This window comes from Tenrec ecaudatus, chromosome 12 (assembly GCF_050624435.1).
Source record: "Tenrec ecaudatus isolate mTenEca1 chromosome 12, mTenEca1.hap1, whole genome shotgun sequence".
NCBI lineage: Eukaryota > Metazoa > Chordata > Mammalia > Afrosoricida > Tenrecidae > Tenrec > Tenrec ecaudatus.
The window spans coordinates 62970141-62986939 of NC_134541.1; the positions used below are offsets into that span (position 1 = coordinate 62970141).

A 16799-nucleotide genomic window follows, 5' to 3' on the forward strand; every position below is an offset into this window, starting at 1 on the left:
TGCTTCCCAGGGTGACTTGATTTACTGTCACGTACTGACTTCCTCTTGGTATCTCAGTGGAGATCTGTCTAATACTCAGTAAACCCCAGGAACAACACATGCTTCTGAATGCAGGCAGTCCCAGGATGGTGCAAATGGCTAAGGTCTTGACTACCAGCAGAAAGGCTGGGGTTAAAACATGCTCAGAGAGACCTTGAGAGATAGGCCTGATCTACTTCTAAAACTTGAAAACCATATGGACTAGTTATACTCTGCACAAATGGGGACTGCCGTGAGCCCAAACTAGCTGGACAGCAACTAACAACTGGATCGTAGACTGTGGCAGTTTGTTGAAAGAATTAGTTATTAAACTGTGGGCTTCTGTGGATGTCAAAGACTCCAGAAAAGCAAACTCATTGCCTTTAAGTCAATTCTGACTCATAGCAACCCTAAGGTAGGGTATAACTGCCCCTTGTGAATTTCTGAGCCTGTAATTCTTTAGAGCTGCGGAAAGCCTCATCTTTTCTCCTGCAGAGCGGCTGCTGGTTTCAAATTGCTCATCTCATTGTTAGCAGCTGATGTGTTACCTAATATGCCACCAGGACTTCTCTTCTGTAAATGCTGAATGTCTGTGGTTTTTCATAATTTGTCTCGCTATCCTTCTAGCACTTAGGAAGTATGCTTTAAGATCTTTATGTATCTCAATCGTCTGTTTCTAATTTATTTAATGTGGGCTCCTATAAATTCCCATCCCAGTTTGGGTGTCTAAAAAGCTTCTCTGTTAGAGAAATCTTAGAGTCTTGATTTTTAAAGAAACTGTGATCCTACCAAGGCAGGCAAGATAGTGGGATCATTGTACATGAAAGCCCCCCTGCCATCAAGTTCATTCTGACTTAAAGCAACATTATATAGCGTTTCTCACGGCCATCAATTGACTCCAACTCATAGTGACCCCAAAAGACAGGCTAGAACTGCCCCTGTGGTTCCGGAGCCTGTCACTTTTTATAGGAGTAGAAACCCACATCTTTCTCCTGTTGAGCAACTTGTAGAATTGAACAAGTGACCTTGTGGTTTGCAGTCCAACACATAGCTCACTACATCAGGAGGCTTCCTCAAACAGGGTTTTACTCACTCATTCACTCACTCACTCACTCACTCACTCACTCACTCACTCACTCACTCACTCACTCACTCACTGCCATCGAGGCTGACTCATAGTGACTCTATAGGACAGAGTAGAACTTCCCCTGTAGGGTTGAGATTAAAACTCTCTTTGAGAGTAGAAAGCCTCATATTTCTCCTGAGGATCAGCTGGTGGTTTTGAACTGCTGACCTTTAACCAAATCCAACAACTACACCACTAAAGCTCCTTATATAGGGCTTAGGAGGCTATAAATCTTCACTTGGGCAGATATCCTCAACTTCTAACAATGAGTGGTTTTGGTGGGTTTGAACTGTTTCCGCTGTGATTACCAGATATATTCCTTCCCTAATTTCTTTCCCGGATGGTGAGATCCTGTTTTGTGTACATGCTCTTGAGATTCTGCTGGGTGGTCAAGGTGTTTTATAGTCAATGAGTTCCACAGAAACGATTAAATTAGATACTGCCTGCATCACTGCAGTGATATCAGATGATGCAGAATTTGGCATTGGTAGGCTTGATGAGAAGAAAAAAATATGTAGGTTAATTTCTCCCTCCCCCATATATATAAAATAAAATCAGAAGTAGTGAAAGGTGCACACAATAAAAAGAAAAAAAGAAACTAGAAAATGGTAGCGGCATGTTTTCAGTTACACATGGTTGTTGCACATAGAAATTCTGCTCAACCCTTAAAGGTAGAACAATGGGAACGGGAAGCGTCAAGGACAGCACTAGGGCAGGCCCTTCCCCATGACCTTCTTTATTTGTTTCCCAATCTCTCTCACTGTCCAGGCACCCCAGACTTGCCACTCGTTCATCTATTTTTCTCCTTTTTCCTTCATGTCATTTTTAACCTTCCAGTCTTAAATTCTGAATGAAGAAGCCAACTGAGGAAACTTTTAACCCTCCCTTTTAACCAATAATAAGCGACGCGAGGGGATTCTAGACCATGATGCGGCGCAGATGATGGGGAGACTGGTATCTTCCTGGTTTGCGGCAACAGCACCCTCTTCCCTCCCTCACCGAGACAGTATTCTTTCAGGGGTCAGCTGGGAGTGCCAAGCTGGTTTCCAAGGATGCGTCTTCCCGGCGTCACTGCTGCCATCAGTGCGCAGTGAAAGCCCGGGCAGTTTCTAAGACGCACTCCCACCGTCATTCTCGTGTCCAGGGGCGAGCTCTAACTTGTGCCCCTCCCCGTTTGAAGACGAAGGTCTATTGTTGACAGCAGCAACGCGTCAGCGGAAATCCCCCCCCCCTCTTGGCCACCAGCCTCAGTCAGGCGCCTTTCATTTGTGGCACCTTGGTCATTCCGCCTCAATTGACACCCCCTAGCTCTTGCACCCGGTGGCAAGTACATCCCCCCGCCCCCCGCAAAGCTACGTCCCGAGGAAGGAATAGGGCCCCCCAGGATTAATAAAAATTGCTCAGCGCACCCCCCACTCCCTTCAAGTGCCGCCTAGGACACATGCCATACCTGCCATGCCTTAGTTACGTCTCTTATTGCGGCAGCAGGCTTTCTATTTCTGCATCGCAGCCCAGATGCGCAAGCCGCTGGCACCCCCAAGGCTGGGTCTGCGCCCAGTCCTCTCGGACCCCAAAGGAGGCGAACCGGGTACCCCTCGCCGCCTCCCCCATCCCCGCAGCCCACGTGCACTCCAGGACAAGAGCAGGCGAGGCCTAGCGCGCCCCCGCCGGCCTCGGCCGCGCGCGCGCTCCTCCGCCCGCCCCCCGAGCGCGTGCTCGCCCCCGCAGCCGCGGCCGCGCGCCTCTTCTCCCCTCTGCGGGCGTCTCGGGTCCGGGAGGAGGCGGAGCTGGGGAGGCGGAGGCTCCGGCGGGCGCCAGTGGCTGGGGCGCGAGCGCGGCGGGGGTGGCCCGCGGGCGTCGGGGTGCGGGGCCTCTGAACCCCAAATACCGGTTCCTGGGGGAGCGGCCGCGCCCGCGGAGGGCCGAGTTGGCTGCGCGGTCGGGGGCAGAGTTGGAGGCTGCGGCCCACGGCCTGACGCCCCCGCCCCCGGGCCTGACGGGGTGGCGCGGCGGCATGAGGCGCGGGGCCGAGGGGCGCCGGGCCGAGGCCCCGCCAGTGCCCTCGGCGGCTCGGCGCTAGACTCGGGCGGCCCCGAGGTCCCCCTGGCGACGGCGAGCTGCGAGCGGGAACCCGAGGAGTCGGAGGAGGAGCGCGTCGGGCTCGGCGCCCGCGGAGGGGCAGAGACACGGAGCGGCGAGGAGGGCGCAGCGACGCCGCGGCGAAGCGGCGGGGCCGCGGGGCTCGGTAAGGGGCAGGCTGGGGCGAGGGGCCCGCCGGGGGCGGCCATGGCGCGGGCAGCGCCGGCAGCCGCGGGAGGGCTGCGGGGCACGTTTCGCCGACATTCCTTCATAAAGTGAGGGTGGAAGGTAGCCTGTTCGCAGGACAGCTCGGGTTTCGCTCGGCCTCCAGGGAGGGAGGCGCGGCGCTGCGGGCCCCTGGCCGCCCGCGCGCGCCTTCGCGTTTCTCCGCCACCCCAGCGAGCTGGGGTTCCGGGCGCTCTGGCCTGCTGCAGTCACCCCGCCAGCGGCCGAGGCTCCGTCCGCCGCGACGCCCAGCGACTAGCGTGGTGGGGGCTGCGGGCAGACGAGCGCCTTCCGCGGCTGCCGCCGGAGACCGCCGATGGCTCAGCCTCCTGGGGTGTGGGGGAGCCGAGCGAGCCAGAAGCCTGAGCTCCCGGGGTCTCCCCTGGAGTTCTCGTCCTCCCACCTGGCTCAAGTTGGGGAGGCCGGTGGCTCCGTGCCCCTTTTCGTTTTCTTCGGATCACCCCCGCCCCTCCACACGGGGCCGTTCTCATTTGTTGAATCGATATTTATTTTTCATAGGTTTTTGTATACAGTTCATATGAAACCGAATAGGGAGAGAAAGTACACGCTGATTTCTTAGCCGAAGTCTTACCTTTGGGCCCTTTGTAACCTCACCTCCTGTTGCTAAGGCTTCAAGAAGATGCCAGGGAAGAGGCTCACACGGGATGCTTGGGGTGCATTTTAGTAGTTATTTTTTAGGAAATAGAATTTGGGTAATTACCATTTTGTTCTGCAAGCAGAATTACAATCTGCTTTTAAAATGCTTGGGGCACTGCATGAGGCTACATGGATAGCTGGCAGCTGGGCTGTAGCATTCTTGTCAGCATCTTTTATTTTCCATTCTTTCAGAGTTTTTTATTCTCTCTCTACTCTTTCCTCCTTCGTGGAGGTGTAAGACCGTTTAAGCTTGTCTGAATGGGAACAACTTTTCTGATACATTGATTGCTTCTGGCAACATTGTATTCACATTTCTTGTGGAAGAAGAAAAGCATATGGTATTGGTATGCAGTAGCTCCCAGAGATTACACAGATGTTAGATTAATTTGATGATTGAATTTGTTGTCATGTTTTTGAGTAGTGAATTTGTGGTTTATTAATAAAGTTTTCCATATTGGTTTACTGGAAGTCTAATTCCGCAGCTTACCATTTGCTCTTTGGACTTGAGACTGGAGGAGATACAAGCTTTAATTGCTACTGTAGTACTTTCTCAAGTACCACTGATTGCCTTTTCTTTTAATTTTATTTTGTCGGGAATATACCCAGCAAGGCTTGCACCATTCCAGGAGTTTCTGCGTGTACAATTCAGTAACACTGATTTCTTTCTTTGAATTTTGCAACTATTCTCACACACCTTCTCCCACATTAACATAAACTCACTGCTCCATTAGGTTCCTGTCTGATCTTGTGAGTTGTGAACTTGCTCTCATAGTTATAAACGATGTTTTCCTACCACCTAAGTTAAACAGTTGTTTGGTTTTTAGAAGACATTAGGGGCTATTTTTAATTTACGGACTTGAACTTTTAATAGAGCCCTTTGTGAAGATGGGATATTATGACATGGTTTCCATTTTCAGGACTGTCTGGGGTCTGATTCATTCCCAAAGTGGAAAGTGCAGTGATGCTTCATAGAACAGTAGCTGTCATGGTGTGAGGTTGGCACTGCTCAATTCAAGCCAGTTAGTCACCTTTTTACCCTGGTCCCTCTAGCAGTCTATGGAATAAAGCAGCACTTTGGACAGAGACTTCCCCAGACACTGCTGGGGTGGAAGCCCAGTTTACTGTGCGATACCGCACTTCTGAGTTGGATGACAGGGTGAAGCGGTGGGAAGAAAAAGATGTACATAAGTGGGTCAGAGAAGAAATGTTTGTGGGTTTGACCTTCAGTTATATAACTGCTTAGTTTTCTAGGGAGAGACTAAGAACCAGAAAAGCAGGCTCAACTCTCATTAGTCTTTGATGTTGGGTTGAATTCCAGTGGTTATATTCCCTTTATGTGCTTTCCCAGCCTCCACATCACTTTGCACTCACTGAAAGCAGTTCCAGAGTTGGGCTGAGGCTTTGCTGACCGTACATTTGTTTCCGCTTCTCTCTTGGGCAGTCACTCTCATGCCCTTTCTCTTTATATGTCTTATTTAGCAGTGTTTTCCCTTCCCAAGTTGCCTTGCCTGTAGCATCTGCACAGTCTACATAGACTTAATGTCGACTGTAGGTAAATTTATAAATGCCAAGAGTTAAAAATTATTTTCAGAAGATTGTGGAAGCAGAAGAGAAATGAAGTGCAGTTTTTAGAGATTAAGACTAGCATGCTTGGTAATTAAAACTTTTAACCCATTAATGTGAAGTCTAGTGTTTGTGGCAGTAGTCACCAAGCAGCAACGATCTATAGAAATACTAGAGGACTTGAGTCAGATGGTTGTCCCAGTTCTGCCATGGGATTGCTGTGTAGGATGATACGTTACTTGGGCAAATTGTTTACATTGCTGAGCTTGTTTCCCTTATTTGAAAAATTTGATATAAAAAGAGTTGCATTATCTTCTTTACAGAACTGTTGTGAAGGATCGGATGAAAGGAAGTGTGTGAGAATGTGGTATAAATGTTTTTATAGGTTGAAGACATGGCTAGTGTTTATACACTTAACTCTAATTACAAACAAATTTTGCCCGATAAATTGGCTTGGAAAATTTATTTTAGATATTTTGAGAGTAGTTTAAAAAATACAGATACACAATGATATATCTTCCAGCTAATTTTTTAAAAGATTCTGTCTTGTTTAAAAAATCCATATGAAATACTTAAGATTTTGGGCTCTTAGGCAGACTCCAAATTTTCTGTTATTCTGAGGCAGATTTCAAAGTTTATTGAGACATGGAGCATCTCTAGAAGATCAGTTTAAAATACCAAAGAGTTTACAAATTAGGATTCATGCTGAGAGTAGTTTCGCAAAAACATACCGTACATTAGTCTATACTGTTCAGGTTAGGTGTTGGCAAAGTACAGACTAAGGCCTTATTTTTCTAGTAGCCTGCTTTCTTTCTAGTCTGTGCCCAAGCTAAGAATGATTTTTTTCTAATTAATGGTTAAAAAATTAAAAGCAATATTTTATGAATGTGAAAATTATATGACATTTAAATTTCATTATCCATAAATAGAAAATGGAAATTTTGTTGGAACCCAGCTACATTCATTCTTTTATATGTTGTCTAAGGTTGCGTTTGTACTACAAGGCTGCATGGAGTATTTGCTTTTGACAGACTATATGATCTGCAAAGTGTAAAATATTTCAGTTCTGGACCTTTACGTAGAAAAGTGGGCTGACCTCTGATTTAAGACTTAATTTTTTTTCGTAATGAGCATCAATGTTTTTCTTTATCATAACATTATAGGAATTATGACCCCTGAAAGGACACACATTTTGTGTTGGGGTGTAAATGCTAATTGTAATGCTCATAAGCTTTGGGGAATAACAATAATACCTGAGACAGTTAGGTTGCTGCTGGCTGCTGTCCGGTTGACCCTGACTCATGGTGACCCTGTGCACAATAGAATTGAAACACTGCACTGGCCACATGATAGGCTAAGGAATACACTCTTAGGATTCATAGGGTTTTCAGTATCTAATGCTTGGAAGTATTTACCAGGACTTTCTTCCTAGTCTGTTTTGGCCATGAAATCTGTTCAACATCATGCAGCACACAAGCCTTCACTGACAGGCGCCTGACCTGTGGTTGTTCATGGGTGTTTTGGCTGGGAATCAAATTCCGATTTACTCCCATGGATGGCAATAATTCAACTCAACCATAGCTAAATGCAAGGGCACATTAAAAAATCATTTATTAATGCCTTAATATAATTGCTTGCATATAGTAAGCCCTCAATAAATAATAGGTATTAATACTTATTTGAATCTAAATAATATGTCTTAAATTTTTTATACTCCTTTGTCCCTACATTATCATTTTTTTCTGAGTAGTACTGCTTGTTACGGAATTCTCTCCTTTACTGAAAGCAGTAGTCTACTCCTCTCACTAGCACTGAGTCAATGCCAACTCATGGTGACCTGATAGCACAGGGTAAAACTGCCCCTGTGGGTTTCTGGGACTGTAACTTTTGATGGGAGTTGATCGTTTGAATAATGAGAAATGTCAATAGTTTGTATTCTGTATTGATTTAAAAAAATCACCTGCTTGTTTCAGATAATTAAGAATTGGTGGAACTGTGAAACCTTCTCAGCTATATGACCAAACACTTTGAGGGCATGACTCACTGGGCTTGTGGCTCAGGACTATTTTCTCAGGGGATACCAGCATCAACTGACATCACAAGCTACACGTCACTGTTGTACATCCTACTTTAGTGATAGTGATGGGGGTCTTAAAAGCTTATGAGCAGCTATCTAAGGTATAACTATTTTTCTCTCCCTATCAGGAGCAAAAAAGAATGAAGACAATTGAAGGTGCTTAGAAATAATCTCAGTCCAGTGGACGATACCTGGCAACTACTATGCACTGATCTGAAAAGGATCGCATTAAAAAGTCCTGCACAGAGTGTGAGAAAAATGTGGAACAAAACTCAAAGTAATAATGCCAATCATAAAAAGCTTTTGGTTGGCTAGATATTGGTGGGACCCTCTGAGATTGTGACGCTTAATCATCCTTTAGGTTTGGAACCGAACTAACCTTTATGGCACATTTCAGTCAAAGAATAGACAAGTCTGTCTATTAGGCAAACTCCTGGAAGGTACACATTCCATAGAATGATCATTTGAGATCAGAAGGGCAGCATTTGCTGAAGGACAAAATTCAGAAGTCAGGAAGGGCTATGAAAGAAGGAGAAATGGAAATGAGAAATAGGGAGGAAGTGGAATATATGTTGTTATGTTGTAGGCATTATGATCCCTGGCAAACACAATCTATATGAATTGTTGAATGGAAAACTTTTGCTCTGTAAACTTCACTCCATTCACAATAAAAAGTTTTAAAAAAAGAGAAAGAATAGAAAAGTGGTGGTGGTTAGGTGCTGTCAAGTCGTTTCCGACTCACAGTGACCCTGTCTATAACGGAACGAAACACTGCCCGGCCCTGCACCATCCGCACAATTGTTCCTGTGCTCCGGCCCTTGTTGCAGTACTGTGTCAGTCTGTCTTGTTGAAGGCAGTCCTCTTTTTTGCTGCCCTTCATTATTTACCAGCATGATGTTCTTGTCTAGGGTCTGGTCTCTCCAGGGTTAGTCTCTTTATTTTCCTAAATCCTACTTTTTCATAAAGTTTTTTGTAATGTTCTTATCTTTGGAAAGTGAATTTAAAAACCATTTTGAAAATTTTTTGTTGTTGTTTTAAGAAATGTGTGCGAAAATCCAGTTTTAATTCAGGGTTAGATAACTTTATATAACTCAGAGGCTATAACACTCTAAATATATATCATATGCATTAGCCTCGCTATACTATCCTCTTCAGAGTTGAAATACTACCATTTTTTCCCCATACAGATAGACTTATTTTACTACCCAGAAACTTTGATATTAAACTTTTTGGGGGAAGTATTTGATTTTAATTTGTAACAGAGAAATTTGATACATTTTGTTTAATGTTAATCCAAACTAAACAGTTGTACATGCCACAAGTCTGCAATTCAGAGACCCTAGATGTATGGCAGAACAAAACACTCCTACTTCTGTGCTGTCCTCCAAATTGTTATGTTTGAGTCCGTTGTTATAGCCACTGTCAATCCATCTCATGGAGGGTCTTCCTTATGAAAACCTTGTAATTAGCAGTGGAGTATTGTCAAGCCAAGAGCACCGAAAAAAGGCCCTTATTGCAACTCTGTTACATAAAACGGAAGTGGTTTTGTTGGGGTTCTTGCAGTCTTAAAAGTTATGTTCTCCATGACCTGGATAGGCCGGGGGATGATCTACGGGAGATGCGGGAGGACGTTAGTATCCCCACTACCTTTCTTGGGGATAGTGGAATGGAGACAGAGGAGGTCTTCCACTCAGTGCAGCAGCACCTGGAAGATTGGCAGTTGTGATTACAGCAGTGGCTTGAAGACCCACTCTCCGGATGAGAGATTATTTTATGAGGTGAGAAAATAAAAACCCCCAGAGAGAGCCTATCTGGAGAGACGGTGGTTGAAAGGGACTGCTCCCCTAGAGAGTGAAATGAAAGAATGGAAAAATAGGTATTTCAGTTTCACAGTAAACCTGAACATGGGAAGATTCCCTAGTGTTCAAAGAAGATTGTTTTAGAATAGGGAACAGTGAGAAATAAGAACTTAGTTTAATTTCTTATGAAAAGAAGTGAACCAAAATATAGCAGAAATAAAATTCTAGTGTTTAGAAGTCCTATTGTATGACTTATTGCCATATATCCATTTATATTTTATACCATGGATCTAATGCAATGTCTGCCTTGTTTTCCCCTCATCTTGCACGTTTTCTACCTTCGATGGGGTGCAGTCTTAATACTTTTGTATCATTTATATTAGACTAACATCTTAAATCCATCTCCCACTGTAGCGCAGGTTAGTGGGGAAAAAGTTGCATTTCCTTCCATGACAGGTTTCTGCGTTACATATTTCTGTTTTTCACAGGTTTTACTCTGTGTGACACCTTAGATTTCTAAGTTAGTGAAGGTGGAAGGTTTCAAAAAAGGAAAAATATGTGTGACCTATGCTTATGGAAACTTATATATGATATATTGTGTCTTTTATTTAAAAAGGTAGGTCCTGTACATTGGTAAACATTTCTGAAATAAGTACTTCAAGCATAAGAACAATTGTGAGGATGGCCCAGGATTGAGTCATGTTTAGTTTGAAAGTACATCAGGTTGCTATGAATCGGAACTGTTTGACAGCATCTAATAACCCTTAAGTAGTAAAACCTTTATTACCTGTAGTTCATCCTGTGGTCTTGAGTAGGCCATTTAACTGCATTAAAAAAAAAAAAAGATTTTATTGTGCTTCCATAAAAGTTTCCAGAGTACATTCGTTTCCCTTCCAACAATTCGTACACACATTTTTCCCTTAACATTGATTGCTCCCCGCCCCCCCTCCGGCAGTAATCAGGACTCTTTCCATTTCTTTCTTTTAAAAAATGGTTTCCTTTTCGTATGTGTAGGCTAGAGAAATCTTGTAGCCGAGGTTAGGTGCTCAGCTGTTAACGCTCAAAGGTTGGTGGTTTAAATGCAGTAGTCACGGCGCTGGATTTGGTTTTAGGTTTTGGTGTGTAGAGTTGCCAGGAGCTAGAATCTATTTGACATTACGGAGTCTGGTTTTGGTTTGGTTGGTGTATGTTAAAAATAATATTTCTTGTGTCTGTTTTCATTGAAGAGATATGGAGTTGAAGAATTCTTAATAGTTTCATGAGGTTTGAAGAAAATGTTATAACGTTTAAAAATTGCCAAGTATTCTAGTGACTATGAGCAGGCGTCATAAATTTCATGGGGCAATTTTATTACCTTTTAATTTCCTTTTTTTTTTCAGTAGGGTTTTTGAAGCCTCATGTTGGAATTGACTTTTGGCAATGGGTTTGGTAATTTGGTTTTAGTGTCTTAATGTAACTATCAGAAATACCACAAGTGACACTTTAATTAATTTTCTCCTAGTTTAGGAGGCTGGAGCATAGTCAGGGTACCCGCTCTAGGGAAGTGTTGATCTTCAAGTGGCATGGGATCTCCCCCCCCACCCCCCCATGTCTACTTCCCTGCTTTTGTGCCCAATTTGTAGTGCCGTCATTATTGATGACCATAGTTATTGTTACTCCCATCAAATGACTTTTCACTGATGGGTCTGCATAAGGAATTGGGAGAAGATTAGATTATATGATATTAGCTGTGAGTGATTGTTATTAGCTTAATTGCTATTGCCATCTTACTGGGTACAAAACAAGCCATCAGAAGCAAGGAGAGTGTTCTCACTACCAGCAAGAGTGGAGAGCAGTCTTTAGACCCTGCATTTGGTTTGTTTCTTTATCTGCTTGATCTCTGGTTCTTGGGGCTTCAGTTGGGCCCTCTAACCTGGCCTGATTTCATCAGCTTCTGCCTCCTTGTGGATGAGGAGGACTGCCAAATGGGGATCCTGAATTTAGGATTTGAGATTTACCAGCACCAAAACTGTGTTAGCCCGTGGACCCTCTGGTGTCATAGTGGCTATAGGTTGAACTGTTAACAGCAAGGTCTTGTGGTCTTGAACAGGCTAATTATCTGCAGTTCAGACCCAGCATCTGCTCCTGGGAGAAAGATGAGGCTTTCTACTCACCTAAATATTTACAGCCTTGGAAGCGCAGAGGAGTAGGTGTACTCTGCCCTATAGGATCATTATGGAATGGAATCAAGTCAGTGACAGTAGGTTGTTTCTCTTTTTCCTTTCCCAGTTTGGTGAGTTCTGGTGGCCATTGTAGTGAATTGCAGAATGTAAGGGAATATGCTCAGGGGGTGGTGGTTGATAGCAGGTATAATGGAGTGTTACAGCATTTTTGAAAAGGAGAGTTGACAGTGAGTTTGATTTTTGGTTCTTGGTATTAGTCTTGAATTAATTTTTCTAAAAAATTATTTCTATACTACTTTTTTATATCTCAACAGTGATTGCCCAAAATGAGATTACATCTACATGTACAGAGATTAGGATTACAACACATTTTTTGAGGGCAGTGTTCAATCCATAACACCAAATATATTAAACACAGACAAAAACGTGAAGTAGCTTTTAATATAAGGGAAGGGGATTTGGATTTCAAATCACAGGACCTGAGTGTTAGCTCTGCTGTAAATAATATCACTTTGGACAGATCTCTCTGAACCTCCTTTTCTTCATAGTTAAAATGAGGGCTTATATTAGAGGGTCTCAAATTCTTGTTTTGAATCCCGTGATTCTCTTATTTTTTTAAAAAAACCTAGGAACCATTATTTTGTACTCGCTCATGTTCTCCCGGCTTTTGACTCAAGGAGAACCTGACAGGCCCTTTATTTGCTGTATATTCAGTGGCCCTGCACCACATCTCATAGCAATCCTGCTCCTAGTAGGGTTAGAGAAAACACATTTATCATCCAGTTGAAATCTATTCAATCCGTGAGTGCTATCTAGTACAGGCACTACCCAGTCTGTGAGTCCCACTTAAGCACAACTCCCATTTGCCTTTTAATGCTACGCAAATTTCCCCTTCCTTTGAAATGATTGAACCAGCTCCTCCTTGTAAGAAATTCTTCACAGTCCCCAGGCTCTCATTAGGTGATCTCATCCACTTGCATGGTTTCGGATACCACTTAAATTACTGTAGTATTGATTTACATCTCCCTTGAGTTTTGGACTCCTCTGATTCTGTGCCTTCATTTGGATGGCCTATGTACAACACAGACTCAACACGATGAAAGCAGCTCTATGGATTGCTCCTCTCCCACCTTCCCAAGGTCTTCACCATGTTAGCTCTACCATCCGCCTAGTTGTGCAGGCCAAAACCCATTGAGGTAGCCTTGATTTGTCACCCTCCTCATCTCGTGAAATCCTGTCAACTTCACCTTCAAAATATATATTGGGACTCCTGCTTCTACTTTTATCTTTATTTATTCCCCTATCCTCACCCTGCTACCAAGCCAAAATGCTAATTAGATCATATAATTCTTCTTATTGGATCTCCAGTGTGCTTAAGGCAATTACAGGAAAAAAAACAAAAACCAAAAGAAATCATCATGCCCACTTTTAAGGTCCTTTATTCATAATTCTCAGCTTGAGAGATTGTGCCTTTGAGGAACATTTGGCAGTGTCTGAAGAGGCCAGGGACAATGCTACTAAGCCTTCTACAATGCACAGATCAGCACCCACACAGCAGAAGTATCTTCTTCAGAATGTCCTTAATGCTGAGATTGAGACTCCATATCTGATCTGGCTCTTGTCTGCTTCTCTAACCTCTTCATCTTTTATTCTTCCTTTTACTATGGGATTCCAGTCACAGTCTAGTCGTGTTGCACAACACCTCTTGAAAGCATTGTGGAAAAGGATGTTAACATTGAGGAATAGTGTCTGACCCAATTCATGGTATTTTCAATTGGTTCTTATTCTTATGAAAAGTTGGATATTTAATAAGGAAGACTGATGAAAAATTGATGCATTTGAATTATGGTGCTGGTTAAGAATATTGAAAGTGCCATGTACTGCCAAAAGAACAGATCTATCTTGGAAGAAGTATAGCCTCAGTGCTCCTTAGAAGCAAGGACGGCAAGATTTCATCTCATGTACTTTGGACATGTTATGAGGAGAGACCAGTCCCTGAAAAAGGACATCATGCTTGGTAAAGTAAAACCAGCGTAAAAGGAGACCTTTGAGAGAGATGGATTGACAGTGTGGCTATAACCCTGGGCTCAAAGATGACAATTAGGAGGACGGTGTAGCATGGGGCTGTGTTTTGATCTGTTGTGCAGAGGGTCACTGAGTTGGAACTGACTCGACAGCAGCTAAGAGCAACAAGCAGAAGACCGTCCTTTCTCTGGGATTTATACTTCCTGTTCCTTTTGCTTATATACTTTCTTCAGTGTTTTGTGTGGCTGTCTGTTTTCTTCAAGAGAAGCCAATTATGATTACATGTCTAAATGTGACCTTCCAGTCTCTCTCGCATTTTCCCAGCCCATCTTTTTCCTGTTGCTGTTAATGAGGTGCCGTGCAATAGATTTCTGCTCATGGCAACCCCAGGTGACAGAATGGGAGTGGGTTTTAGTTCTCGGCTGTCATCTTCATGTAAGCACTCTGCTTAGTCTCTTGCAGAGCCACTGGATGGGTTCAACCCACCAACCTTCTTATAGCAGCTAAGTGCTTACTTAGTTTCCTCAGGGCTTATTTTTTCATAGACATTTATTGTTTATTTGCTATGTGTTTAATTTTTAAACCTCAAGCTACGAGAGGTGTAGGGGCCCTCCCTAGGGAGTTGCTCAACCTCTAATGTTCTTAATAAATATTTGTTGAATGCCATATCATTGCAATAGAAGACAAGGTTTTCAGTGATAATGACAATTTAAAGACTCCGGTTGGGAGCAACTAGAATGTGATTTTCTAGAACAGTGGTTCTCAACCTGTGGGTCGTGACCCCTTTGGGGGTTGAATGACCCTTTCTTTTTTTTTTTTTTAAACAATTTATTAGGGGCTCATACAACTCTTATCACAATCCATACATATACATACATCAATTGTATAAAGCACATCCATACATTCCCTGCCCCAATCATTCTCAAAGCATTTGCTCTCCACTTAAGCCCTTTGCATCAGGTCCTCTTTTTTTTTTTCCCCTCTCTCCCCGCTCCCCCCTCCCTCATGTGCCCTTGGTAATTTATACATCGTTATTTTGTCATATCTTGCTCTATCCAGAGTCTTCCCCCACCCTTCTCTGCCGTCCCTCTCCCAGGGAGGAGGTCACATGTGGATCCTTGTAATCAGTTCCCCCTTTCCAACCCACTCACCCTATACTCTCCCAGCATCGCCCCTCACACCCTTGGTCCTGAAGGTATCATCCACCCTGGATTCCCTGTGCCTCCAGCCCTCATGTACCAGTGTACAGCCTCTACCCTATCCAGCCCTGCAAGGTAGACCCAAGGAATGACCCTTTCACAGGGGTCGCCTGAGTCATAACAGTAGCAAGATTACACTTATGAAGTAGCAACGAAAATGATGTTATAGTTGGGGGTCACCACAACATGAGGAACTGTATTAAAGGGTTGGGGCGTTAGGGAAGCTGTGAACCACTGTTCTAGAGGGTCCGAGACAAAGCTCTGTCAGCTTTGACTGAGTAATTAGTACAGTGGTGGTCCTCACTTTGTACAATGGAGAGGGTCAGCTAATAGCAGAGACCTTTTAAGGAAGCTCTATAGTCACTTCAGAATTTAACTTCCATTGTACATTGTCTTATGCCACTTTGTATATAGAACTACATCTTCATAAGACTGCTGAATCTTACAGTTATAGAAACTTCTAGGGACTATGTAAGGAGTCTTGGTGGTACAGTGTTTAAGCACTTAGCTGTTAACAAAGAGATCGGTGGGTCAAAATCCCCAACTGATCCATGGGAGAAAAACGTGTCATTCCACTTTTGTGAAGCTTGCAGCCTGGGAAGCTCCATGGGGTAGTTCTATTCTGTCCTATAGGGCTACTGTGAGGCAAAGTGGGCTTGGTAGCATACAGCAGTGTTTTCCAATTCAGAATTCCTCTACATTATCCTTGGAACATGTTGAATGTTTTCAGTGTCAGAAAACTCACATGACAACCTTTTTAAAAATGAGTGTTTCTATTGTTAAGAAAAGGAACCCTAGTGGCATAGTGGGTTACATATTGTTCTGCTAACAGTAAAGTCAACAGTTCAAAACCACCAGCTACTCCTTAGAAGAAACATTGGGCATTCTATTCCCATAAAGATTTACAGGATCAACTCGATGGCAGTGAGTTTTTGAGATTCAGAATGACCTCATTATATTAAATTTAAATGTATCTCTCTCCATTTCCAAGTTACATCTCATGTATTACCTCTTGCCCTTACATCTTTACCACTCTTACCACCTGTGTTACAGAGTAGTACAGCTGTTCAGTAAATTTTTTCTTGTTTTTTGTTTGTAATCTCTCTAGATCTTTTTTCAGCCATGCCACTGAATGAGGTTGACCCAGCTCTACATTACCACACAGGTCTGCTTTGTTTTTCATGCAGTGTGAAAAATGACTGGTCCTTCTACCTGCATTTTCTTTTTCCCTGGGTAAAAGTACAACTTTTTTCAACGATTCTTTAGATAATATATACATATATATTACTGCATTTTTAGGCTCATCTAACATATTTGGGTTTTGGGCGAAGAGTACAAATGAAAGTCCATATCCAAAATATATGAAAGTTATGAATAAAGCCAACAGTGGGCTCAAACGTAACCTCTATGAGGATGGTGCCTGACTGGGCTGCATTCATTCTGTTTTATGTAGGGTTGGTAGAACTTGGAACTACACGACACCACATAGTAAACACCACCACCACCACCAAAAACGTGAATAAAACCATCTGTTAAATAAAGATGGTAAATAAAGGGGCATAGGGAAAAAGCTACTGTATGCAAACATTACTGGGGTGAGGACCAGGTAATATGGAGGGACCAGACCAAATACAGGGTTACACATGGTAGACAACTAAAAAGGAGGTGGAGAAAGGAAAAAAATATATTAAAAAGAAATGGGTAGCGGGGGCACAGGGCACTCCCCACCCAAGGGGAGGGTATTGTTGATATCTCCACAGGGAAAGAGGGACCAGTTTAAAAAAAAAGAAAGAATAAATAAAGATGTTCTCTTGTTTACCTGAACATAAAGTAGAGAGCTGAATTCAAACTTATCTACTTATACTTCTC

General features: G+C 43.3%; 1 protein-coding gene across 2 annotated transcripts in view; it reads left to right on the plus strand.

Annotated features, from left to right (window-relative positions):
• Positions 1 to 2983: 2983 nt before the first annotated feature.
• The window catches only part of ARHGAP32 (Rho GTPase activating protein 32), a 297599-nt gene continuing 283783 nt past the window's right edge, over positions 2984 to 16799 (plus strand). For both annotated transcript variants that reach the window (XM_075564089.1, XM_075564090.1), the window contains exon 1: positions 2984 to 3389. The gene's annotated coding sequence lies outside the window, so the exon portion shown is untranslated. The remainder of the gene's footprint in view (positions 3390 to 16799) is intronic.